The sequence below is a fragment of the Seriola aureovittata genome, chromosome 6 (genome assembly GCF_021018895.1).
Source record: "Seriola aureovittata isolate HTS-2021-v1 ecotype China chromosome 6, ASM2101889v1, whole genome shotgun sequence".
Classification (NCBI taxonomy): Eukaryota; Metazoa; Chordata; class Actinopteri; order Carangiformes; family Carangidae; genus Seriola; species Seriola aureovittata.
In genome coordinates this window covers 8,009,913-8,035,752 of record NC_079369.1, presented here as the reverse complement: position 1 = coordinate 8,035,752, position 25,840 = coordinate 8,009,913, and the positions used below count along the sequence as shown (strand labels likewise).

Here is a 25,840-nt window from a genome sequence, read left to right as displayed (position 1 = left end):
ACTATGTCACAATGTATAAGCAGTGACTGAGTGATGACTGGCTGTTGTTTTTCTTTGAGTTGACTGTCTTGGAAGTGTGCTTCCTTCCTTCCTCCCCTTCAGATTTCAGCTCTGTCTGAGTTTGGTGTCATGGGCCAACAGTCGGAGACAGGGCCGGCGGTAAGCCTGGACTACATCAAACACACGCCAGACGCTGCAGCCGGAAGACAGGCAGGAACCATGAAGCTCTGCTCAACTCTGTCACTGTCTATCATCAAAAAAAAAAGACCTAGAATAAGCAGTGCTGCGCAGATGGGGGGGTGTCGAGCAGGTGGGAAGGGATGTAAACCAACATTCAGCCTGCTTTTCATCAGCGTGTTCCTCTGCTCAGTCTTGTCTGAACTTTATGTTCAAGGGGAGAGAAAATGAGAATATCAGAGTTTATGTCAAGTGGCAAGAGTATCCTCATTCATCTGCAATTCCTTCTCTTGGTGCAGGGCAAATTACAAAATAAAGTACATGCCAATTTTCTGAGGGAAAAGGTTATTTTCAGAGGATGAAGATAGACTTTCCACTTGACCTGTGTATAATCACAGAGCATAACAATGAAACCAGGTTCTCTCTGTGGTTTCCCCCCTGCAGCTTTTTGACATTTAGCAGAGCTGTCTTTTGACTTAATGACTTGTGAATGAAGGGAGAAGAGAGGTAATGTGTGCGATTGTTGTAGCATTCACATGGTCTACGTAGCCATCTATCATTTTGTTGCTGATTTCTACTTTTAGACACACACACACATGTAGAATAGATTAATGGATTTTGTCCAAAAGTAAGACATGTATTTGAAGAAAAACTAGCAAGATAGAAAAGCGAACCACAAGTAGAGAAAATCTTAGGACATGTGCTTTCAAAGCAGGCATTTGAAGGACAGCCAGTTATTTTTGAAATATTGATTGATGGATTGGAAAATGCATTTGCTCACAAATTGTACATTTCAGACTGAAATCCAAACATGTCAGACCTGAACGATACCAGACTAGAGTTACCAGACTAAGCTAAACTAATCTGATCCAAGACCTGAGAAAACAAGTGCAGACTGGACTGGACCAGACCAGGGCCTGTATTCACAAAGCTTCTTAATGCTGAAAGCAGCTCCTAACTTGTCAATTTAGGAGGAACTCGTAAAAATAATGGGCATGTCAGTCCTAACTTTAGGACTCCGAATCTTTTGACTAAGTGTAATTCACAAAGCCACTCAGTGCTAAAAGTAGCACTTGAGTGAGGGAGAGAGATGAATGAGATGTATGTAAAGTATTGGACTTTTGTGCCTTCTATGAACCCATATGTCAGAACGTACAGTATTTCATACGGCAGTCGTAAAGGACGGGCTGAGTTGAGCTGTTGAACATTGCAAACACAGCTTTAGGGATCTTTTGTCTTATTATGAGAAGTGTGAAGATATTTCTACGCAAAAAATTTGATGGTAGCATCGCACGAACGGCTACGGGAGGGGTAGGGCGAGGTGTCACCAAACAATAAATGTACTCTCTAATTCTCATGGGTCTACACAAATGTCACCATACAGATTTTGGAAAATGCACTACTTTTATAGACAGCATTTAATCCGTTATTATTGACTTTGTATACAATAGGCCTATGTTTGTTTATTTCTAACTGTTTTAAATGCTGTGCATTTAACCGTCATAGACCGAGCTCTCATTCCCCAATAACTGTGGTTATTGTAAGCAAGTTCGTCCATGAGAAATGACATCAGCCATAGCAACAGAGTTCTTGCTTTTCCTTTTGTAAAAGTTGATCTCAGCAGCTTTGTGAATAGGATGTACAAGAAAACTTTTAGTAAGAAACTTTTTGTACGATTTAGGAGTACTCTTCGTGGTAAGATAAATGCTCTGTGAATACGGGCCCAGATCAGTCGTCAGATGTCCGTCAGTCTGTACAGATTGTCTCAGCCAGTCTGGGAAGTATTGATCTCTCTGATTGATCTACGGCTGTGTCCATCTGCCTGATCCAGACCTTAATGCCACAGAGTACACAGGAGGAAGAGGTGGGGAGGGTAGGAAAGGATAGCAAAGGGAAGATAAAACGGATAAGAACACAGATAGGATGGTATAGCAGAAACTGTAAAGCAGGGTAGGAGGGGATAGAGAGAGTCTAGCCAGTCAAGTCTGGACAGCTGGTGTTGATAACTAATCTGCCCATTGCTGGCGCTTTTTGTAAAACATGAAACCCGGCAACCTGATAGCATGAATTAATAAATGAACAATTTCTTCTACAACAGGGGCCCCCTGTTCCATTGGGGGTTTCTTTACACAGACACAATAGACGCTTAGAGGGGCCCACAGGGGTGTTCATTCCCTCAAGTACTAACTACACAGACCACTGGATGACTGAGAACCACTTGATCAAATAATGACACCAAGAGCTGATATCCTCGCTCATGTAGCCATCGGAGTAATGCACAGTGTGGGATCTGTGAATTGCTTCTGGGAGGGAAGCGACTGCCGCTTCTCTGTTTCTTTTCTCGGTTATTTAGAGCAGGCTTAATAAGCAGTGTGGGTGGTGAATGAGGAACCATTAGCTCAATAGCTGAATGAAGCAGCCTCCTCTTGCTTCTTTGCTTTTTACACACCAGCAATGGGAACACCTGCACAGAGAGACAGGCACAGTGAGAGGGGGCAGAGGAAAAAGAGGGTCAGGGTTAAGAGCTGCAAAGACTTGGGTCAGGAGAGGGGGGGGGTGAGAGTAAGATGTTAATATCACCCTTGTCTTTGTCCATTTTATATAATGCTACATTTAGTCAATGGTTAGCTTAGCGTAGCATAAAGACTGGACAGTTTGCCTGGCTCCTTCCAATGGTAACAAAATCAGACTACCTCAATAGATCACTTATTAAAAAGATGCATCTTATTTATTTCCTCTGTTCTGAAAACTTGAATGGAAGAATGAGTTTGTGATTTTATGAGGATTATGTCCCGGGTTGTTGTAAAATTGCAACCATACATTTTTTTTTTACACATAGTTTTTTGGTATGGATTAAATGAAGAAGTAAACCAGTGAGTTTTATAAGTGCTGGTAGGCTAAGCTAAGCTAACTGGCAACTGGCTGTAGCCTTCAGACAAACTCACACAAATTTTTGCCTCATGTCATTCACTTTAACTTGACTGAAAACACTTCAAACAACCAATGCACCAACTGTACAAAGATTCGTTTTAAGCTAGCTAGCAGCAGACACAACAAACATGTCTGTAGGAGTGTGTTTGTGTACAGCTCAGCCTCTGACTGATCGCAAAACTCAACAGCAACTTTCAGTCTATCTCCTTTTTCCTCTGCTCCTTAAATTTATGAAGCAAATTCATGAAGCCCTGGGATATTCGCTCAGCATTGTCAGAGTTTTTGAGCCTCGAAAACAGAGACTTTTGGAAATGCTGCTGGCTTCGTTTTAGTTTGAAATCTCTGCATTGTAGTCTGGACGGTGAAAAACTGACACCTTTAGAAACAATGACGCAGACATAAGTTTGCCTCCTGATTGGGTCTTATCAGTCATGGCTACCAGTGGTGAATGCAGCATGGATAACGAAATTAAAAGCGTTACTGACCTTGTTGTCTTTGCTAGCAGCTGATGTGCACTTAAATTATGCATTTTAATGCTACAACTGCCTTTGCTGTCAATAGATATGCGTTTTCAGGTTTGTTAGAATGGACGGAGATTACTTCAGATACGCAGCAAAAACTCTCATCTGGATTGAGAACATAGTAGTGTGTATATAGCCTCAGAGATTTTCCCTGTCAAATGCATGTGCTTTGCGTCAGTTTGTGACGCCTCATAAAACAGCTTGCCTGGCTCTTGACAAAAGTAAGAAAAAATTCACCCTCCAGCACATCTAAAACTCAATAATTAATTTGGTGGGTTATTTCTTGCTTGGGTGCAGTGACTTGCTGAAATCTTTCCAAGTTGTTCCCAGTCAACCAGCACAGACTCCAGGAACACTTGGTTTTTGTATGGATTAAACATACAAGATATCATTTGTTAACTAAAGATCGTAAGAGGTGTTGGTAGGCCAGTTTCCCCCTGTTTCCGGTCTTTATGCTAAGCTAGGCTAACTTGCTGCTGGTTTTAGCCTTAAGGTGTATTCAGACAGAAGACAAAGAAAAATTTTTGCCCAAAATGTTAAACTAGCTATTCCTTTAAATACATACCACTAGAGGAAAAAACACTAGATGTGTTGTTTCCAGAAGGTGAAAAGAATGAGACCAAGGCATTGTGGGAGCTGAGTGAGGCTGTCAGAGGGCTGATGTATGGCAGGGCAGATGCAGCGAGGAGGAGTTGGGGGGGGGGGGGGGGGGGGGGGGGGGGGGGGGTAGTTATAGGCTTGGCTGAGGTAAACTGGCAGGCGGGGCACTGAGGAAAAGGGAAAGAACAGAGAGAAGAAGAGCAGGCATGCGAGGTATGTGATGATTATTAGAAAACACAGGGGCCGTCTGTTCTCTACCCTGCCCGGGCTCGGAGGCACAGGGCTGGGTCCCAGAGCAGGTGTGCAGGGTGGGGTAAAACAGGAAAGGAGGGAGGAGGGGAAGAGACAGTTAGGGAAATGGAAACTATAGTGGGAATGAAAAGGAGAAGAAAAGACAAATTAGAGACGGACAGAGGTGAGTATTGATAAAAAAGATTTAAAAAACTGAAAAGACAGACAAGCTCTTGATGACATCATAGCCGTGAGCGATTGTACACCACCGAGATCAGAACAGAGGTCAACATTGGTGGAGGAGAACAGCACGCAGGCTTGCTGGAAGCTATCCTGGTCATTAGCGTCTCTCGCATGGCTTAATAAAGAGCTCAGACACTGAAAGTCCGTATGCCTTCTAGCATTCGTCTGTACGGTTAGATGTCAATATAGAAACAGCAGTGTATCGGAGGAATCAGAGGGATCAATGGAGAGGAGAGGTGAGTGTAACTGGATCACTGTGACCCTCAGCTGACCCTTCATCACCAGGACACACACGCACACACACACACACACAGATACACACTATGTCACCTGTCCCCCAGACGCACACTTGCTTCCCTCTCAAATACACGTGCACAAACACAATTGACCTCTCACCTCATTGGTTTATTGTCACACTAATATTTCTCTCATGTGTCTGTCTCTCTTCTATTCATATTTCTTTCCTTCAGTGAGGTTATCGCAGCATGTGCTTTTATACTTTCAAATTCAAAGCTGTAAGGGTAATTAGTGGAAGCTGGTAGTTTAGATCCTCTCTTGAGCAGAATTGCTCATTTTTTTGGTTTTAATTTCTGTCACTAGGACTGTTCTCATTTTGTGCCCAATGAGTCATATTTATAAAAAAGGTACACTTGTGCTCTCACAAAGGCCAAAAATGTACCTGTGATAGCAGCACATCTCTGTGCTTCAGCTGAGCTAAAAATATGCCTCTATTGTACTTCTCCTCCTGAGTATGTTCTAAAGCTTTGAAAGGGCAAATAATTGGCTTGTGACTCTGCAGAGCAACATAATTAAGCACAGATAAATCAGCAGAGACCAGCGTAGGCCCTGCCTGTGTACATACACACATATACACACACACGCACTCGCACGCACACACACAGCCACTGTTACCTTGTCAGCTGCTGCTGCTGCTTCTGGTAAAGAGCGCAGGCTGTGGGAGTGCAGGGACATTTCTCGCTAAGGGAAGTGGTGGGTTTTTGTGGTCTCGTTTTTAGCCCTGTTGAGAAATGGCCGAATGCTGCTTTCATTTTGAGCCGAGAGGCTAGCAATTACACTGTGCGCGTCACGTGACTGAGATGCATGGCTTTTTACTGCACCACCGAGGCCCTCCAAGGATGATATGCCAAGAATGAAAAATAAAGAGTCGACACCTCCTCTCCTCCACTGCTCTGGTCCTCCCCTTGCACACACTCATATAAACCGACACACACACACACACATACAGTCAGTATCTTGCCCTCTGAATGGCTTCCAGGCCCATATGTGCATCCAGCTCATCTTTGCATTTATCAGTCTCACAGTATAATGAATACCTTGCGCTGGAATGAATGGATTCGCCAATAACACTCCAAAGGTTCTTGGACTAACATGGCCCCAGCCCGTAATGCTCTTATTGTTCTCTGTTGTATTTGCTCCATTGAAATATAGATCGATATCCAGAGACAATGGATAACCAGCAGCATCAGATGAAAACAACAAACACTCATTTAATTGGTGGAGAGTTGTCATTAATCTACACCAGTGTGTGTGTTTGTTTTGCATGCGTGTGTGCTTCCCATTGTCTGTATGCCCTCTTACTTTGTTTCAAAGTGCTAGATCTCTTTTCTCTTCCTCTCCCAGCGACAGGCAGAGCATCTTTTTCTGGTCAAGGAGGACATTGATGAATTGCTGCAAGGCGAGCTGGAGAGGCACAATTAAGATTCCATCAGGATAAAGGTAAAGGTAAATTATTTACATTAACAAGAAGGCTCAGCTCTCCCAAACATTCCTCCGTAAATGGAGAGAAAAAAATGCCCTTACCTCTGGAAGCTGGAGGAGCTGGCTTCTGTAAATTGTTTGTGCTTTTAATTAATGAGCCAGGCAATGTGTGTGTGTGTGTGTGTGTGTGTGTGTGTGTGTGTGTGTGTGTGTGTGTGTGTGTGTGTGTGTGTGTGTGTGTGATATTTTGTATTGGGTATGTTCTGCAGGGAGGTAAAAAGAAATAATGTGGTGGGTGGTAGAAGAAGGGGTTTGCTCATTAACACCACAGTCCTTGTTTTTATCTGTAAGACTTTATTCTTCAGCTTAGGAGCATTTCCGCTTTACGGCACTCTGGTTTCCTCTCAGTGCTCAAATTACAATTTCCAAAAGAAAAGTGTGTTAGCTTGCGAGATAAAAAGTATAAGTTCACAAATCTTTATTTCAATAAAGGATAAATTTTGCTTTCCTTTGTGTAGACAGCTAAGATTTCCTTATTTACAAGAATGTCATGTCGTGTTTTTTGGGGCTGGAGAAACATGGTGTAAAAGCAAAACTGACATATTATCATGTTTAAGATGATATGGAAAACTTCCTAGCAAACTTCCCTATTAATACAGTAGATACAGAGCAACATTATCATTCATATGGGGTCGTGTTTGTGTTCATTTGGTGTGTCAAGTCCAATATTCAATATATATTTGCCTGCTGTGGTGTGAAAACTGAGATGAGTGCAGTGAGAATGAACCACAACAGTAAAGTTTCGGGCCGTAAAACCAAAACAAATGAGCTGAAAGATGCTAAAAGAGCTCCAGAGAGCTGAGGGGGAACTGCAGCGTCTTGGAATAATTATTTGTGAATTCAACACTGAGTGACCCCTCTCACATAAAAGTAGTCACATGATCCATTGTTAACATCAAAACATAGACGCTTAAAGTAATTTACAAGCTACAAGTCACTGAGAATGTTAAGAAAAGAATTATTGTTAGTTTTCCAACCACAAAAATAATAAAACTCTCCACACTTAGGAGAGATAGGGACGCAAGAGAGAAACTAATATGGAAGGAATCAGAAACATAAACACATCTGTGTTTAAAAAAAAAAAAAAAAAAAAAAAAAAAATCACTGTGGAAAACTATCTGGCTATGAAACACTCATTTTGGACTACAATAGTTTGACGAATTTCCAAAACAAACTTTTCCCTCAGGTGACATTTAGATAACATTTCTAAATTGACAAACCGCATTACAATTAGGTTTGTTTGGAACGTATACATGCAAACATTTATGCGCTTCCTCAAATTTCTAGTGCTGGGCTGTCTCCTTTTGTTTGCATTAGCGAGTGCTTGAGTGTTTTTTGGCAGCACTCAGGCTCCCGCTCCCCTGTATTAAAGCTTACAAAGAAGAAATCAGGCGGGGGACAGTGGTAGCTCAATCATCTCAGAAAATATGTGCAGTCACTCTCCCTCTGACAACTGTTTGCCTAATGTTGTGGAACAAGCTAATTAATTAAATTTTTTTTTTCCAAACCACAGCAATGACTTGTTATATGTATCTGTATTACAGGGTTGATAAGTAACCAAGAACATTTACTCAAGTACTGTACTTAAGTATAATTTTCATGTGCTTTACTCAGTATTTCCATTTGATGCCACTTTATACTTCTACTTTTATGTAATTGCTCAAGAGTCAAGCAGATAAGATTATCCAGTATTTCACAAAAACAGAGATTAGAGAATAGAAAAAAGAACACATTTCCTCTGCAATTTTTCACTTATTAATCATCTCACAGCCTTTCAGATTTATATTATGACCCTTTGGAGCGGGCCAGACCCGTGGGGTTCGGAACCACTAGATTAAATTACCTTATTGTAAATTAAGTAGATAAAACTCATCCGACCTTGAACAGATACAACAGTAAAATGCTACTTGTGCAGCGCTCACCTGTTCGAGCGCGTACTACATAGGCTTATTTCTAACTGCAGAGGTCATCCCCTCTCTCTCCCTGACTTTCCTGTCTCTCTCTCACAGGGAATATCACAATGCAGGCAAAAATGCCCCAAAAAATATTAAAAAAATTCTACTTGTGCATTAACACATACATTTGGTTATAATACTTTTACCAAAGCAGGATTTTTAATAAAGGACTGAAACTTGTAATACAGTATCTTTATTTTGTAGTATCAGTACGCTACTTTATCTTTAAATAAATGATCAGAGTACTTCTTCCAACATATATATATATATTCCGCAGCAGGTGCGGTGCAGCTAAGCCATATGTCTCGCTTTGTGAAGTTGTGAAGTCTTTTAGATGTAAACAAGCCTTAGTTGAAGTTTTTAATCTCTTATCCTTCATCACTGTCATCTGATCTGCTTGCAGAAAGATGGCGAATGCCACTTGCATCTCCACAGGCAGAGTCGCCCTTGGCTTGTGTGTGTGTGTGTGTGTGTGTGTGTGTGTGTGTGTGTGTGTGTGTGTGTGTGAGAGAGAGAAAGATAGAGAGAGAGAGAGAGCAAGAGAGAGGGAGAGCTTGTCTTTGTGTGTATGAGTGTGTGAGAGAAACCAGGCAGAGACAGAGAGAGAGAGAGAGAGAGAGAGAGAGAGAGAGAGACGGAGAGAGATAATGTGTGGGTGGGACACGTTTTGACAAAGTTCCCCATTTTTCAGAAATAATCACTTGTTCCCGTTACAGAGACAGAGGCGTGTGACTCCGGGGCTGCTGAGAAGGCAAAGCCAGGAAAAAATGCTCTCTCTCTGTTTCTGTCTCTGTCTCCCTCTCTCGCTCCTGGAGCATCCAACCCTTGTCCTTGTGGCTGCTAACGAGGGGGTGTGGCTGTCACTGGAGGCGTTGGGGCTAAATTACCATATTAATTAGCTCATCCTTTGACCGACAAACACAGAACTGAAATGTCACCACACTCACATTGGCCATAGGAAACACAATTAGTGGAAGTCATTATTGTTTTAGCAATGCCCTGTGTTTCTCACTCCATTTCCTGCATCCTCCATTCCTCCCACTCCTCAGCTCCTTCTGCTCTCTCACTCCTGTCTTTGTTGTTTGACCCATACAAGCCTTCCTGCGTGTTTGCGCTGCAAAGCTCATATAGGAACTACATAGTATATGGTGTCATATACTGGAAGTGTTCATGTCTGTCATGAACTCGCTGCTCAGCCCATCATGCTGAGCTGCAGTAGTAGCCTTCACTCACAAAACTCAAGAACAGTGGGGTTTCACTTCCACATACTAATGATGTCACGCTGAGCAAAACTGCAGGGAGTTCTATTTTGACAGGCAGGGTGTGCTGCCGGTCGACCAGTCAGTGTGTTTTTGTTGTGACCTCTCCCTGAGCATCTCAATTTCTCCTTCTTCTCAGCCTGCTATCCTGCTTTCATACAGTACATGCACACACACAGCATGCCATGTTTCCTACCAAAGCACTAATTATTCTTGGATATTATCGCTGTTATTTTTGCGTTTTCATGGTCTTCAAGGCCACATGATGCTCATGTTATGCTATTTTTCTAACAGTGAATTTTGAATTAATAGAGTCTGAAAAATGACGCCAGCCGTGGCAACGTGTAACCCTGAAACTATTAGGAGAAAGTCTGCACTAAGAAAAACATTAATGAAATGCTTTAACCCTCCCATGCTTCACAGACATACTTCGTTCCTGAGTTACTACCATAACTACTAGCTAGTTTTAAACTATTGACTTTATGATAACATTAGGGTGTGCTTCTTGGCATTGACTCAAGTCTCTTGACTCTACTGGTGGGATGAACATCATTCTTCCAAAAGATATTCTCTCATTTGGTTTTTGGCACTGGTGGTGGTGGTCTAACACATCAGTCTAATATGTCGGTCCAAAATCTCCCATAGGTGTTCAACTGGGTTGAGATCTGATTGTCGTATATACACACATACATATAAGAAAAAGGGAGATCTGATGCTGCCTGTATGCTAGTGAGCCAGAATAACTTGTGGCAGACACTACCATGTGTATGCCATATGTATATTTCTTTTGATCCAGAAATCTGCATTGTACTGCAGCACACATGCTCACAACACTATTCTTTTTTTGAATCACTATTCATGTCAATTTGTATTCTTAGTACACGCATCTGATGAATAAGTTAAACCAGAGGGGACTGTAAGACTCAGATATCCTCCTGTGTAGATCTGACCCTGGACCGCTGCCTTTGTGTTCTTATATGCTCTAAGAATGCTCTCATCATTTTGACATCAAAGATCCTGTCCAGATATCAGTGCCTTCACATGCATGATAGCTGGAGGCAACCTTGGAGCTTCCCATGCATGCCTGCAGGTCAGGGTACACGTGTGCATGCATTAATATTGTGTGCCGCCATGTCTTTGGTCTTTGTATGGGAGTAAGAGATGTGATAGACCAGATGAAACTGCAGTCTGATGCTGAGCAGGAAGTAGTTTGTCTCCAGTTCTGTCTTAATCTCACACAGCCAGACCTCTGTCTCATTAAGGTAATGAATGTGTGGAGTAATTCAAACACAAAAAGATGAGGACACAGTGGGTTATCATTATAATTTGAACAAATTTTAACTACTCAATGGAGAATTTGTTTATACTCACAGGTGCTATTTCCAGAGATGGATGACTTCTGTCTCTCCTGGCTGAAAAAAAATCTCATTACCTTTATTTTCCACCAAGATTCTCTTGTGTACTCCATGAGCTCGACGTAATGGAGGTCCTGCTTTGCGGGACTAGTCCTGTCCTATCTTCTGTTGTCCTGTACGGCACTGTCTCATCCAGCAGCAATACGGTATGTCCTCCATACACACGAACACATGCGGATTAATAGCTCAGTGGCTGTACTCTATAGGTGCAGATTTTCATGAGTTCATATATTCAAATGTGGATAAAAAAAGTAAATATTGAATCTGTAATGACCCATCAGTATGGGGTGAAAGCACATCTCATTAGCAAGCTATGTTATAGGATAATCATGACACCAGAGAATAAATCTGAGGAAACATTTTTGAATTTATAACCACAGATGGAAAAAAATCATAATAAGTAACAGTTAGGGTGTTTCTTGACTTTGTAAAATGAAACTATCTCACAGTAACTTTAGCTTACTCACTCATGCTAATGAGGAATGAGGCACCAGAATAGTTTTTGATTAGGCCACATATTTTTAGAATTCTTTCGAATGAATCATTTGTTAGTTTTTAATTTGATCTAACTCAAAGTTTTGAAAAATATGACACCCCTCGCACAAAAATACATCAAGTACATTAGGTCACAAAGCTGAACCAGGATTTTCTCTGTAAACTGTGATGGATGTTTACAGTGGATCAGTTTGGATAATCATTTTACTTTTGCCTTTGTTGTCTCTTCCAAATAAGTCTGGCTAACCTGGGAGTTTGTTTAAAGCCTGGGTAATTTTATCTCTTTGTGCTTCTTGCCCATTATGACTTAATTTCAGCAATGTTGTGTGTGTTCCCAGATCTCAGCAATTAATTTGGTTAGTACAATGCTATTATTAGGAATGACAGCTGAAACTATGAAAATAAGACCCAGGTTGTACTAAACTAGAATTATTCTCTCATCTGACCTCTTGCTTTTTTTTCCTCCTGTGTATTAATCCCTGTTACGTGCAGTGTTTTCAGTTGCTGTGCTAAGGATGATCCAGAGGAGCTGTAGATGCTACGGTTCATTGATGAAATTATTAGATACCAATAATGTCATGTTTTATTCATCAGCGTATGTGATTGTATGTATGCAGTCATGTATAATGTGATGTGTTATGTTTGGGTGTGTGTGTGTGTGTGTGTCTGTGTGTGCTCTGGCTCTCCTGGGGGCCGTCACTTGGGCCCACCAGTGTAAGAAGTGGGTCAGTCCCACTGTGCTGTGCAGCGAGAGTCAAGCAGTGACAGGTCTGAAGCAGAGAGGAGGAGCAGCAAAGGGCCCCTGTGAATCAGAGGCCGTATCGCATGTGGCAGTCAAGGCATCCGCTAGAAACATACAGCGTGTGTGCAGCGTATATGCTGCATGCTGCGTACGTGGGCGGACTGTGCAGAAAGCTAATCAGATGTGTGATTTGTATGGGGTGAAAGTGAGGCATCTCACGTAATACATGAGAAATCCATCTTTGACCTTGAATCTGAACTCATCTTCATGCTGCTGCACTTGATGACTTGTCACATGTGGTCTGATTTAGACGTGTTTTGAAGGACAAGCCAGGGGGCTGAGGGAGAATAAACCCTTCAAAACAACAGACAGTGATGCATCAAAATGAGAAATATTTTATGAAGCAAAAAAAGTTGATTGTTTGGCTGCTTTGCCGAATCATATTGAATCTATTTAGATTTTTAGATATCCAAACACACACACTGACACACGATCATAGGCTTATATTATAGTCTATGCTGATGTGCTGTTTTGCAAAAAAAATATAATTTTTTTATGGTTACTGGATACAGAATGATTTCACATAGAATAAATACTAAGCAAAACTGATACCGCAGTGCTGTTAAGCTCTGAGTTATGGTTCTTGCTTTGATTTTGTTTGCACAGTGGGGGTGTTCTTCTTTTCTTCTCTTCTTTCCTCTCCATCCCTAATAGAAGATGCCGTTAGAAGTCTTCTCCCATGGGAAGAATGCGACAGATCCCACATTGTTCATTGTTGTTTGTCTCTCTTAGAAAAAGAAAAGCAAAAAAAAGAAAACAACTTCACAATGGTGTGGGCCGGGAAGGGGGAAAAAATGGAATTACAAAGATCACATTTTTGTCCTCTGTGATCTGATGTGTTAGGAGGGTGTTTTGGTGAGTTGTTGTGTGCGTGGGGGTGGTGGTGGGGGGGTGAAAATGTTTGTGTGAGTGTGGCGTGACAGAGAGTGGGGGGTGAGAAAAAAAAGTATATGAGAAAAAGGGACAGTGAAAGAGAGAAGGGGGGGGGGGGGACGACAGTGATGTGAAGCTTGAGGGTTTGAGATGCATAAAGGCAGGAGTTGCTCCATGCAGGGAGAGTGGGCTGTTTATTTACTGCAAAGAATCTGTGTCCCTCCAGGGCTTTCCAGGGGAGCTTGTCCCCATCACTACCTCAGCTCCTGCACTTACCCTCCGGCTAAGCACCCCAGTTAAGCTCCACCCAGCCAGGGAAGACAGAGAGAGAGAGAGAGAGAGAGAGAAAAATAGAGACAGAGAGGGACTCTCCTCCCATAGCCCTTGGCCGTGTTCTCTTCTGCCTCCGTCTGGAGCTGAAAATGGGGGAAACCACGCAGTGCCTCTGCCTCGGCACCAAGGAAAACAAGCAGACTCCTAATGCCATAGAAGTGCTTATTAAATCCCAGGCAGCCTTGCAATTGCGCTGTGCAGCCAGTCAAAATAAGAAATTGTTTGTTGTTGGTTTATTCACCCTGCCTCCCTTTTATTCCACATGCTTTCTTAACCTCCTCCAAATCAGCCTGGACTTTCTGTTTTCTCCGTTTCATTCTCCCCCTCCCTTCTTTCATCCTGCTGTTTGTGAGAAATGATGTGTGGCTGAGGCAAAAACACGGGACATGACAGCCAAGCAGCAAAAACATGCAGATGTGACAGTATGAGAGGGCCACTGGAGGGCAAAAAGAAGGAGGGAGTATTAGGGAGAGAAAATGACAGGCACAAACAGAAAATCTGATAGAACCGAGACGAGACACTGCGAAAAAAAAAATATTGTGCAGGAGGGAAAGAGAGAGAGCCTGAGGGATGAAATATTTGAAATAGTGAAGGAGATTGTTAGTGTAGAGCGAGAGAGAGAGAAAGAGAGAGGGAGGGAGGGTTGGGGTACACTGTGAACAGCAGATTGTGGGGGCGCATGTTGTCGAGGTGGCCCGGGTCCCTGGTGCCCTCCTGTTTCATGGCTCTCACAGCCTGTCAGTGAAAACAGCCCAGCCATGTAGACAGCTGTGCTCAGGAGGCTGCGGGGGCGAGAGGAGAGAGGAGAGGAGAGGAGAGGAGAGGACCTTTGTTTTCCATTTTGCTCCTCATCTCCATCAATGTCCTAATTTTTCTCCAGGCTCGCTGTATATCCATTCCATCCAAATCTCTGGCCTCTGCCATGTTTGTTCTATTCATCTGAAAAACTACCACAAAAGAAACAAAAGCCTCGGTTAGCATTGAGCAGCCTGTTTGTTTAGTGTGTGTTTGTTTTTGCCGTTGTCTGTCAAGTCAAACCATGTAGACTAAAATGTCCTCCTTCTTTGTCTGTGCCCTAAATTAACCCAGTTCCTTGAGGCTACAGTGCATTTTGGAGAAATGGATGTGTGTATATGAGTGTGTGGTGACACATTAGAGAAGAAGAAATCAGAGTTGGAAGAATTACGCTGAGCAATAGATGGAAAGAACTACCAAGCTGCCACTTCCACTTGCTTGAAATCAATCACAGGTTTGCTCAAGTGATTTTTATTGGCCCTAAAAAGTCCTAGCCACAGGCTAATGGGATAGATTCATCTTCACTCCCACAAACAATACATCTCCCAATGTGGGGACTTAAAAGAATATGACAGCTTGTCATCCAGAGCGTCTATGCGTTAGTCCCTTTTTGTGTTCATGTCCTCTACATCAGAGGCATCACACAGATCAATGCTCTCTCCTCTTCCTTTGAACGGACAAGTGCTGTCCCTGAGGTGCCCCCCCCCCCCCCCCCCCCCCCATACCCTCTCCATCTTTCATGAAGGCCTCCGCTTACCTCCCTTGTCTCCCTCCACCTCCTTCCCGGTTCCCCCAGCCCTTCCTGCCATCACGGCCTTGTTTACGAGCCTCTCCCCTGGAAGGACAGGTTAATAGAGGACCTGGCTCAGCTCAGGCCCGCCTGTTTCCCATTCGCTCCCTAATAAGACATTTCATCTCCTGCCTTACTGCCTGCTCGCCAGCGGCAAAGCTCTCCCCAAAAGAAGTGAGTCCAGTATGTGAGTGTGTGTGTGTGTGTGTTGGTCTCACAGCCCTATGGTAGCCTCGATGTGTGGAAACACAACCACATTTCACAAATCAAATATACAAACCTGAAGAAACAGAAATTCCTGAAAATGCATCAATACTCAATATCCAATTTTTAAACAGTAAATGTACTAAAACAAGGTGGAGATATTTTATTTTCCTCCATAGGGCATCACATAAACCCTATTCACACATACATGAGGACGCCATTCATAGGGAACTGAATATTGAGATATTATCTTGGCACTGCCCAAACTCAAGACTCAAAAGTGTCCCAGTTGTGTGATGTGGGGAAGCTGAGAAAGATCCAACCCAAAGACAACCAAACACTTTGATTCCCTTGGGGAAGCAGCTCAGCTAAGTTCTTCAAACAAAATGGAGGAAAAGCTGATTGTGATGGTCAAAAAGTTCCACATTCTGTATATAATGTAATTTAAACAAGTTACCAGAATTTCAAGGGGAAAAGATTGCATTGAGAAACATTGTTTGGGAACTACTTTGCCCAATCACAACCCCAGTTTGCATTCACTGTTGTGTTTTGCCAACAATTTCTTGTACAATATCACCAGATACGGTGTTAGGGAAGGCAAATGGTTAAGGTTGGGGGAAAATCAGGGTTACAGCTGATGAAAAGGCAAATGTTAATTGCACTTGCTACACACCCATCTACCATCTCAACCTTCAAATTATTCTTTTTACCTCACTACTTACAGGCCTAGAATACTTCCTACATTGCAAAAAAATATTGCAGAGTACATATCTCTCCTAGTTATGTCTTTTTGTGTGTGTGTATGTTCATGTGTTTTCTGAAATGTTGTGTTTTGCACCTCAGAGCTACCATACTGCAGCCCACAATTAAAGACAGAAGAAGAAAACCTATGAAAGTAGCTCCCAGCACACAAGGTTACCCTGTAAATCAGCTCCCAAGGACACAATAACAACCTCCTGAAAACACTGAAACACAAGGACTGTGATCTTTTTACTGGGGAACGAATGAAAGACAGGAACTGGAGGAATGGGGAGCCAGGCCTGGTCCATAATGCCGCGGCTTTAGGTGGTTTAAATCACCTTGACTGGCCGAGCTCTAAAAGAGAGCCAACTCCCTCCTATCCAGAGGGAGACCATGGAGACTCGTTGTCCAGTAAACAATGTCCGCCTACCCCTCTGGAACCCTACTAGGGAGAGGAAACGGCATGTCCTTGGGGCTTCAACTCTGACCCCCCTCCCTGATGAAATATGGGCCCTGCCCTGTGGTGTAGACTTGTTTGAACTTGAGTCCCTAATGGGCAAGGGTGTGTGTACGTTTTTCATCGTGCCTTTGTGTGCATTTCTGTGCACTTGCAACACTGGGGACTCATGGAACACACTTATGTGATTGCAAATAACTCAAAAATAATGACTCACTTACTGAATAATATGTTTTAAGAGAAAGAGATGTTATGATTGTGGTTCTGCGCCATTTGAAATAATGGCCTTAACATAGTTTAGGTTATAAACTCATTATGTGAATGAGAATATATTATTAACTTCCTAGTGTATTGATTTTGCAACAAAAGGAATCAAAAAATCTGTGAAATAAGGGGAACTTGTGTTACTTTTGTTCTCTGTTGTTTTAATTATGAATATATGCAATTATGAGTCCACTAGAAGAGAGCAACTGTTTTATTATTAATTGTACTATATTCATAATCTTGCACAGGGAATGGCTGAATGGTAGAGGGTGTTAGGAGTTATGAGAAATGTTTACACAGTTGTCACTGATACTTTAATAAAATGTAGTAGGAAATGACCTGCAGTTTCTACTTTGTATTCAGTATGATACACAAAGGCTTTGCCCTATGAGGATATTTCCAATCTGTGTTAGATACGGGAGGATTTATGCCTCTGAAACATCTGTGTATAGAGGTGAATAGTGACATTTTGGCAAGAGAGATTTTAAGAGGCAATTATGTCCCACAAAAGTTTAAATAATATATAAGTCAGTCTTCATTTCACCTAATTTCACATAATTATCTCTTCCCTTAGATAACTGTAAAATACGTTGCCATTTTGTGCCAAAGAACGAATACATGGGTCTTTATGTTTTTAGGTTGAGGAGACATTTGCTTCAAACAGTAACTTTTTGAAGCAAAATGTCTCCTCATTTAATAGAAAATGCAAATATACAACTGCTAATAAGGTATTGTTAAACTTTGTGTTGCCTCAGTGATGGACAGCAGGTCCGAATTGGCATTGATATTCAGTATAAATAAACAGACACACATGAACACACAAACAGGATTTGCGTTTTTCCACTTCCCTTCAATTCCTCCTGCTCCGGCTGTTAGTTGAGGTAATTTAGAGTCGTCTCTGTTTCCATGGCACATCTGAAATACAGACCGTCTTTGTACAAATTGATCTGTAGGATGTCCCTCATACTGCGCCTGGTGTTCCCCTAATTGACAATGCATGTGTTTCCATTTCTGCTCTTTTAAATTTCAAATGATGGATGAAAAAGAAGGCTGCCTTTCTGAGAATGCAAAAAGCACCTTTAGTCTGTGGATGATGGCCACAAGTGTCGTAACCTAGCAACCAGGGAGTCGTTGTGTGAGAGAGCGCGCACACACACGCACAGAGCAAGAGAGAGAGAGAGAGAGAGAGGGGCTTCCTCTTGAAAAAAAAAAAAAAAAAAACTCACACTCATTCTTGTTTATTCATGCCTTTGTTTGACCAGCTATTTTAGGCCCTTTGAGCATTTCTCTCTCACCCAAGGATTCATTTATTTTTAGCGTCATCTCGAGCTTCCTGCCTTTTCTTTCTGCCTGCTTCATCAGTGAACACTGCTTAACCCTTTTCTATTTCTGCTGTGCTGCCTGCATCTGCTCCTCAGAATCACATGGGAGGATGGATTTGTGGGGAAAAGGGGAAAGGGAAGATGGTGGTGTGTGTGTGTGTGTGTGTGTGTGTGTGTGTGTGTGTGTGTGTGTGTGTGTGTGTGTGTGTGTGTGTGTGTGTGTGTGTTTTCCTGTGTGTGTGTGTGTGTTTTCCTGTGAGTGTGTGTGTGTGTGAGGGCTTAGGAAGAGGGGAGGAGAGACAGGAGGAAAGAGGATGAGGGAGGAGAAGAGACAGAGGGAGTGTTTTCCATCTGTTTTTTTGGCTGAATGTGTTCTTTTTGTTTGAGGCCATCATGCCGGGCAGCATGTTTTGTTTTTTGGTCTTTTTTCACCATCTGGACTATTGCCTATTACAGAACATTGCCTTTGGTTTTACTACATTTGTGCTAGCTGTGCACACACACACTCATGTTCGACTTCACAACACTGTTATGTACGCTGTTCTCTGTTGTTCATGACAACGCTGTAGAAACACAGACTGGTTTTCAGTGTCAGTGAATTCATGTTACCTTACTGCTGCTATTTGGATGAAAACCACAATTTCAGTTTTGCTGAAGCTAAGAGGAAAAACAGTTTTATGGCAGGCAATATTCTGTATTTTTATTGCTATCAACAATCCAACGATAGGACCAACATGTTTCCGACTTCTCCAGTTTTTCGGTGGGACTGAGCCATGAGCCCATTTGTTCCTAGCTAAGAGATAAATCTTTAAGAGTACTCCAACAGTTTAGCTTTGCACTCCTGTTACACTTTCACACTCATCACTGACATTTACAAAAAGAAAAATGAAAATGCAGCAAATCCAGAGATCTTTTTTTCTACCTTTTTAAACCCTGTTGCCTACCTTACCCACAATGCAATTCACCCCAACAGTTTCATCAGAGAATCAGGTGTGTTATGCTACTAGTAGCTAATGTTGCCTCGAACCGCAGGCCTCAAGCAAACTTCAAACTTGCAGTCTTCCACCCCAAACAACGCTGACTCATGTGACGTCACTAAATGTCACTATATCACAAAAACACCTATAAACGGACTTAGATGTGTAAAAATCTAAGCACTTCCCCTTTTACAACAGGTCACAAATATATACTTCAATTTAAGAAAATGGGAGGGCCACTGTAGTTCATAGCAAATGTTTGTGATCAGTGTGTATTTGTTGGAGAGTAATTTTCAGCAGTGGATGTGGGACTGAAAACAAGTCAGCCAGTAAAACAGTGTGGCTCACAGATGTGTTTTTATTCATGTTCTATATTATTTTTTGACACAAGTTAAATCAGGCTTTTGGTTACACAGTGGGATCAAAATGTATTTTTGGTATCTATTAATCATTTCCACAATACGTTTCTTTTAAATGTATCTTAATCTATCAGTCAGAAAATTGTGAGCATCATGTCATGCATCGATTACACACAAAACATTAAGACCAATTTTTATGTGACACCAATTACATATCTGCATGTGTTTGAATTATTAATTACCACGTTTCGCTGCCTGTTGTGTATAAAGCATCAGCAGCATATACATGGATGAATCTTGAATTGATGTCTCCTCTTAATCACCCTCCTCCTCTGACTGCGCCTCATTCTCTCTGCCCCTGAATTTACATAGTCAAAGCTGTGATCATTTACATGAAGGCATAGGTACAATTAATTTCAGTCTGAAGCACTGCACTGCTCCGGTCTGTGGGGAGCGATAGGGAAAAAATAAATGAGGAAATCATATAGGGGTGCTCAGTAGCTGATGTGTAGCTCTCTAGTGGCAATGTGATTTTACCGTCATTGGCTGGAGAAAGGTCACAGCAAAGGCGCATTGAAATGGGGGAATAAATAGGCAAGCATACTGCAGTGCAAAGGGAGAGTGGGCCTGCCAATGAAGTCCCAATCTATTCCCCTCACGCTCCCTGTTCACTCCCATTACAGACCTCATCAGCATCAAATCCCCACTAGCAGCAGCAGCAGCAGCAGCAGCATGCCCTCCCCCACATATACAGTATGGTCCCACTTTCTCACAGACACACACACACACACCTCATTTGCAGGCTGAGCAAAAAGGAGGCTATTTGTTTAAATCTTCTGGGCAGTCTGTGTGTGTGTGTGTGTGTGTGTGTGTATAAGCTCTATATGCATTTGTGGGTGCATGTTGACTATTGTACCTACCTCAAACTACCTTCCTTTTTAGCTTGACATAAATCTTTCTTGTGTATGTTTTTTAGCATACATCAATAAAGCTGGTTTCGAACTGATGTCATTTGAAGTATATGTGCTTTTAAAATGGATAGGATAGGAAGAAAAACGCAATGCTTTTATGAAAATGTAATTATTGGTTATTTGCCTTGTGATGATGACTGGCTGGAGGTCATAGTTTATATTAACCACTACATCACTACCCCTGTGCGCTCTGCCTCTATCCTCTCTTCGTCCCCACACCTTCCCGTTTCCTCCACGCGAGGCAGTGGACCGATAACTTTGCTACATCCAGACAGGCACACCACCACCACCACCTCCACCTCACAGTCCTAAAACCCTCCTCTGTCCACCTCAGCTCAGCTAACATGACAGGCCGGGCAGATGATGATAAATGCAGAGGAGGAAAAGCAATTACTGGATCAGTTAGGTGTAGTAGGGAGCGCTCAGGGCACTCATTACCAGCAGACTGTAGAGTTCAGGATGCGCACACTCACACACTCGCTCACAGGAGCAAACACACATACATCTCAACAGGATTAGATGCATCAACAACCAGCGTTACTGTCAGAGTTACATGTGAGAAAACTGTTTCTTTATTTTGTTTTGTACTTCCATTCATCTGAATCTATTCAACCAATAGATCTATCATTATTCATTTAACGCTGCACATGCAAACATACATAACATGTTCTAATGATAACAAAAATAAGATCAAAAGTGGAAAGCAAATGACAAGTAACATTCACATCATGAATAGCTAAATATCATTGCGGCAGTAATGTGGCGTGCATTTGTTGATGTGAGCTATATAGTTGTGTGACGTGCCATCTGCACACCTGTCAAAGCCGAGGAAGCCACATGTATAGAATATAAGCCAAGGAGGATAAGGTAGTCTTGGTGATTGACAGTATCACTGGGGTTGTCATAGGGACAGCTGCAGTCCTCGCTCTCCACTGAGGAGGATGTAGAAACACTAATAATAAGGGAGAGACATATTCACACAGAGAGGGAAAGAGAGAGATTGAGGAAAAAGAAGGAAGGGATGAATTTGTATTTACCCTGAACACACACACACACACACACACACACACACAGGCATAGACGCACACTCTGAGGCAGTTGCCCAGGCTGTGTGTGTATGTGAGTGGTGGGCGGTGAGATCGCAGGTCAGGCCCACGCAGTCCCCATTCAGCCGTACAGTGTGCAGCACACACTATCTACACGGGGGCCAGAATGGCAGACGGAACAAAGAGGAGCTCATGCATGCACGCAGAACAGAAACACACACACACATATATACACGTGCATACACACACACACTCACACACGCAACTAGGCTCCTCCCCTTGCCAAAAATCATCCATGGTGCCCGGCAGCCTCGCCTCTCCACTGCTGCCCCCTCTCAGTCAAAGACATGATTATTATTACTTCATCAAGAAATAGTCTAAATGTTAAAGGTGGTCACATTAGGTCAGTAAAACACAGAACAGGATGATACACATGCAGTAGGTTTTATTTTACACTGCAACACACAGCTATAGTTTGTGCAGGGAGAGGAAGAAGAAGAAGAAAAAAGATTGTAACTTTATGATGAAGTACTGTTTAAGCACATGTTCTTTTTTGGCCTAAAAAAACTTCATTTTTCTCCAACAGAACGTCCAGCCACAATTACATAAGAGTCTATGGATTGTAATTGTGGGTTTCCTTTACCACTACACACAGTAAACATGTGATTATGAAAACGGCTTGATTCTGTTGGACATCTAATCACCGGTTGCATTGCGGTTCACCCTCATATCACTTTCTTTAACCTTAACTGTCAGAGGAGGTGTGTGTTTGACTTTGATAATGGGTATGTTTGGTTATTTGGCTTGCAGGGGCATTTTGTCACATGTCTGACCACATTTGGACTGGACAGGATGTTCTAAACAAGTTCATGCTTGAGTGCCGCTGGGAGAGGATGATGTAGTGGCACCGTAGGTGGCAGAGATACACAAAGTCTCAAAGTGTGTTTGCGTGCGCTTCTACGTGTGTTTGTATGTGTGCTTGTGTGTGCGTCAGCGCCAGAGTGAATGTTTGTGTAAATGGACGAGTGGGGGTGGCAGGGCTATAATCTGCTCCAAACTGCTTGCGGGCAGAGGCGAGGTGGGCGAGACAGTGATACAGAAAGAGAGCAAGGGAAGGAGAGCATGCGGGGGGGGGGGGGGGGGGGGGGCAGCAGCAAGGAAGAAATGAGTTGGCAAGAGAGAAGAAATATAGAAAGAAAGGAAGAACAAGGAGAGATGGAGGGAGAAGAAGAGGTGAGCTCAGAGCAGTGGAGCTTCGTACGGCTTACGGACGCTCTACAGCTACTGTACCCACTGTCCTCACTCCACTCCCACCCATTGTCATGCCCGGGCTCCGTGGGCGCCGGCAAGGCAGCTAATTCCTCTGACATTTACGCTGCTTTCTCAGCCCTCCAGTGACGCAAGCCTGGACGCAGCCACTGTCAGCACGCACAATGGCCTCAGGTGGATGAGAGATGGTGGATGGTGCAGACCAATCAGGTGCCAATGAGGAGGCCTTTATAAACACTCTCTGAGCCAAGGTCCTGCATATTGTGTTATATTATACAGTATGTCTTGAATAAAATAGGATTAGTGTGGGTGGAATAATACGAGAAGAAAACATTGTGGAGCAAAAGAGTGAAAGAAACTAAAGAAGAAGTAGAGGAGAGGGAAGGAAGACATGGCTAAGAAACTGATAGTGCGAGGAATTTACAAATTTTTCACTCTTCAGTGCCAAAATATGCACTTGGGATTTAAACAGCGAATTTCATGAATTCAGTTAACAACATCAATATATACTTTCAAAAATACAACAGCAACTTTTTAGGAGTTTGGTTTGTTGTTCACCTCACCTGACATCACTTCGCATCCCAAAATCCCTTGCTGCTATGTAACCTCCTCACTCTCGTGCATCACTCTCAGCGCTCTGCTTTTAAAGAACTACAAATTACTTTATTGCTATTGTTCTTGTACCCCAAACTCACTGCTGATGTCAAGGTTACGAACATCTTTTGGAATATAAAACCTTGCCTTACAACTACAATGCAAACTATTAACTACTACTGCCAGTGTGTGGATTTGGCTTGTGTTGAGGGCAGTGTGAGAACAGCTTGGCAAAATGACAGCGATGGAAAGTGAATAAAGTGTGAAGGGAATGTAGCATTTTAACTGAAAACTCTAAACTTGATTATTTATGAAAAAACAATTCAAATCTTTCTTTTGGGATTATGTATTTTAAAGTACACAGATGCTGTACAAGAGTAAAAACAAAACAAAAATGTATACATACAGACAGCAAAGACAAAATGTGTCACAGTAACAAGGCCTTGTCTAATGTAGCCAGCAATGCTAACACGCTATTAAATCATAAATAAATTCTTCAACTGGAAGTGGAGATACGAGCTCGATGGTCGCAGGTGAAGTTATGCTGTGTGAATGTTATTCAGACTCACTAGTTCAAAATAGTTTATGACATAGACTTTGGGAAAAAAATAACATTAATATACCACTTCTGTCATACCTCCACAGCCTGCATGTGCAAAGTGCTGAAGGGTAGCTAATTCAATGAATCGCTTGCTAGGAAAAAACACTCACTTGTACATGATACTGTAAAAGTGGAAATTCGGCCAGGAAGTGTAGCACCCAGCTAGCAAAAGATCAGAGGGGTGGCAGTTTACCATCTGTGGGCAGATCACTTGGTCATTAGCCGTCCCCTGTCGGCCCTTTGCTGGCACGCCGCTCAGAAAGTGGTTGAAACATGATGATGTATTGGAGTTTTATGAAAGTAAAATTATTTCAGGGCGCAGAGGCTTGTGTGGCTTTTTTAAGTTTACTGTTGAACTGACCCAGAAAAAATGTCTTAAAACTGAACAAAATGTAGTTAAAAAACGTGAGTCTCAATTTAGTTTTAGCAATTTTCAGTTCACTTTATAACTTTCAGCAGATAACCAGTTCCTCCAGCTCTTCTGGACAGATTTCTTGGCAAATCTTTTTCAGACACAAGTTTTGCTGAAATTTGATGTGTTTATTTATATATACTGTATAGTATATCATTGCAACTGTGACACCAAAATACTTTGAGTATGCGCTGTGCATGTGCTGCTCTTCCGGGAAATGTGTCAGACATAAACACATTTGTATGTTACATGGGTGTGTAAGGCATTCCACAGTAGCTATGAACTCACCACCTGAGCATGTTGACTTGCAGGCAGGATGCTTTGACAGGATATAAACACCAGTCACCAGTTCTGGTCTTATTTACGCTAATTGTCAGTAATAGATTGTATCTGTAGACATGAAGTCATTACCTGTATAAGTCCAACGCAAACATTTAAACATGATTTTATCATAGTGCTTTTGTTGTTTGTTGTGTTAACATCATTACTTGAATACCTTTTTTTTTTTTTTTTGTCAGACTCCAGGGTTGAACTTGCAGCTTTGTGTCAACACATAAAAGGTGTCATCATCTGTCTTCCTCTCAAATGTGGAAAGAAGAGGTAAATGGCAGGTATACGGTTTAAGTGTGTTTCTGTTGAATATAACAGAGTGCACTCTCATAGTCATATAACATGCAGAGTCCTGTCTCTTTATAGAGCAGCCTGGGGCTCATACTGTTCACTTTTTCAACAGTATCTCATCTTAACCTCCATTTGCTTTTTTCTCTCTTCCTTCACGTCTGAGTCTCTTCCCCTGCATCCCTCCTTGTACTCTGCAGGGACGCACTGATAGATATAATTGTCAGGACGCTCACATAGCCCGAGGGAACAAACTAATGCGCGCACACACACACACACACACACACACACACACACACACAGACATACATACATAGACACGTTCATTACTACCTTACATAACTCACTAACACGTACTTTAAGTTAAATAAAGTGGAATGCACAACAGTGGCATTTTGACACCACACACGACATGTGAATCCATCAGTTTAATGACGTGACGGCCTCGAGAAAAATCCAGAACTTGTCATTCCTGAATTGCCTTTGCAAATGACTGTAAAGTAAATGCAAATATCTCTTTGTGGGTTTTAACGCTCGCAGCTTAAACATGCAAATGATAGATAGGATCCATTCTCTTGCAGAGGGGTTGCTTTGTTGATTATCGTCTGTACACTGACAAGTTCTCTCTCTCTCTCTCACCATTTTTTTGATTTTATTTCTCCAAGTCTTTGTAAGAGTCCGGGATCCCTCCATCTTCTGTCCATCCTTGTCTCTCTCTCTGTTCATTATAGCCAGCCTTGAACTTGAACACAGTCCAGGAAGGTAAGTGTTTGCACTGTCATTGGTCACTGATCACTCTGAATAAA

General features: G+C 42.3%; 1 long non-coding RNA gene across 1 annotated transcript in view; it reads left to right on the top strand.

Moving 5' to 3' along the window:
* LOC130170475 (uncharacterized) overlaps positions 1 to 25,769 on the top strand; it is a 41,541-nt gene extending 15,772 nt beyond the window's left edge. The window contains exons 2-4 of the long non-coding RNA XR_008827999.1: positions 6,345 to 6,440; positions 24,935 to 25,016; positions 25,700 to 25,769. This is a non-coding gene — a long non-coding RNA (uncharacterized LOC130170475). The remainder of the gene's footprint in view (positions 1 to 6,344; positions 6,441 to 24,934; positions 25,017 to 25,699) is intronic.
* The last annotated feature ends 71 nt before the right edge of the window (positions 25,770 to 25,840 follow it).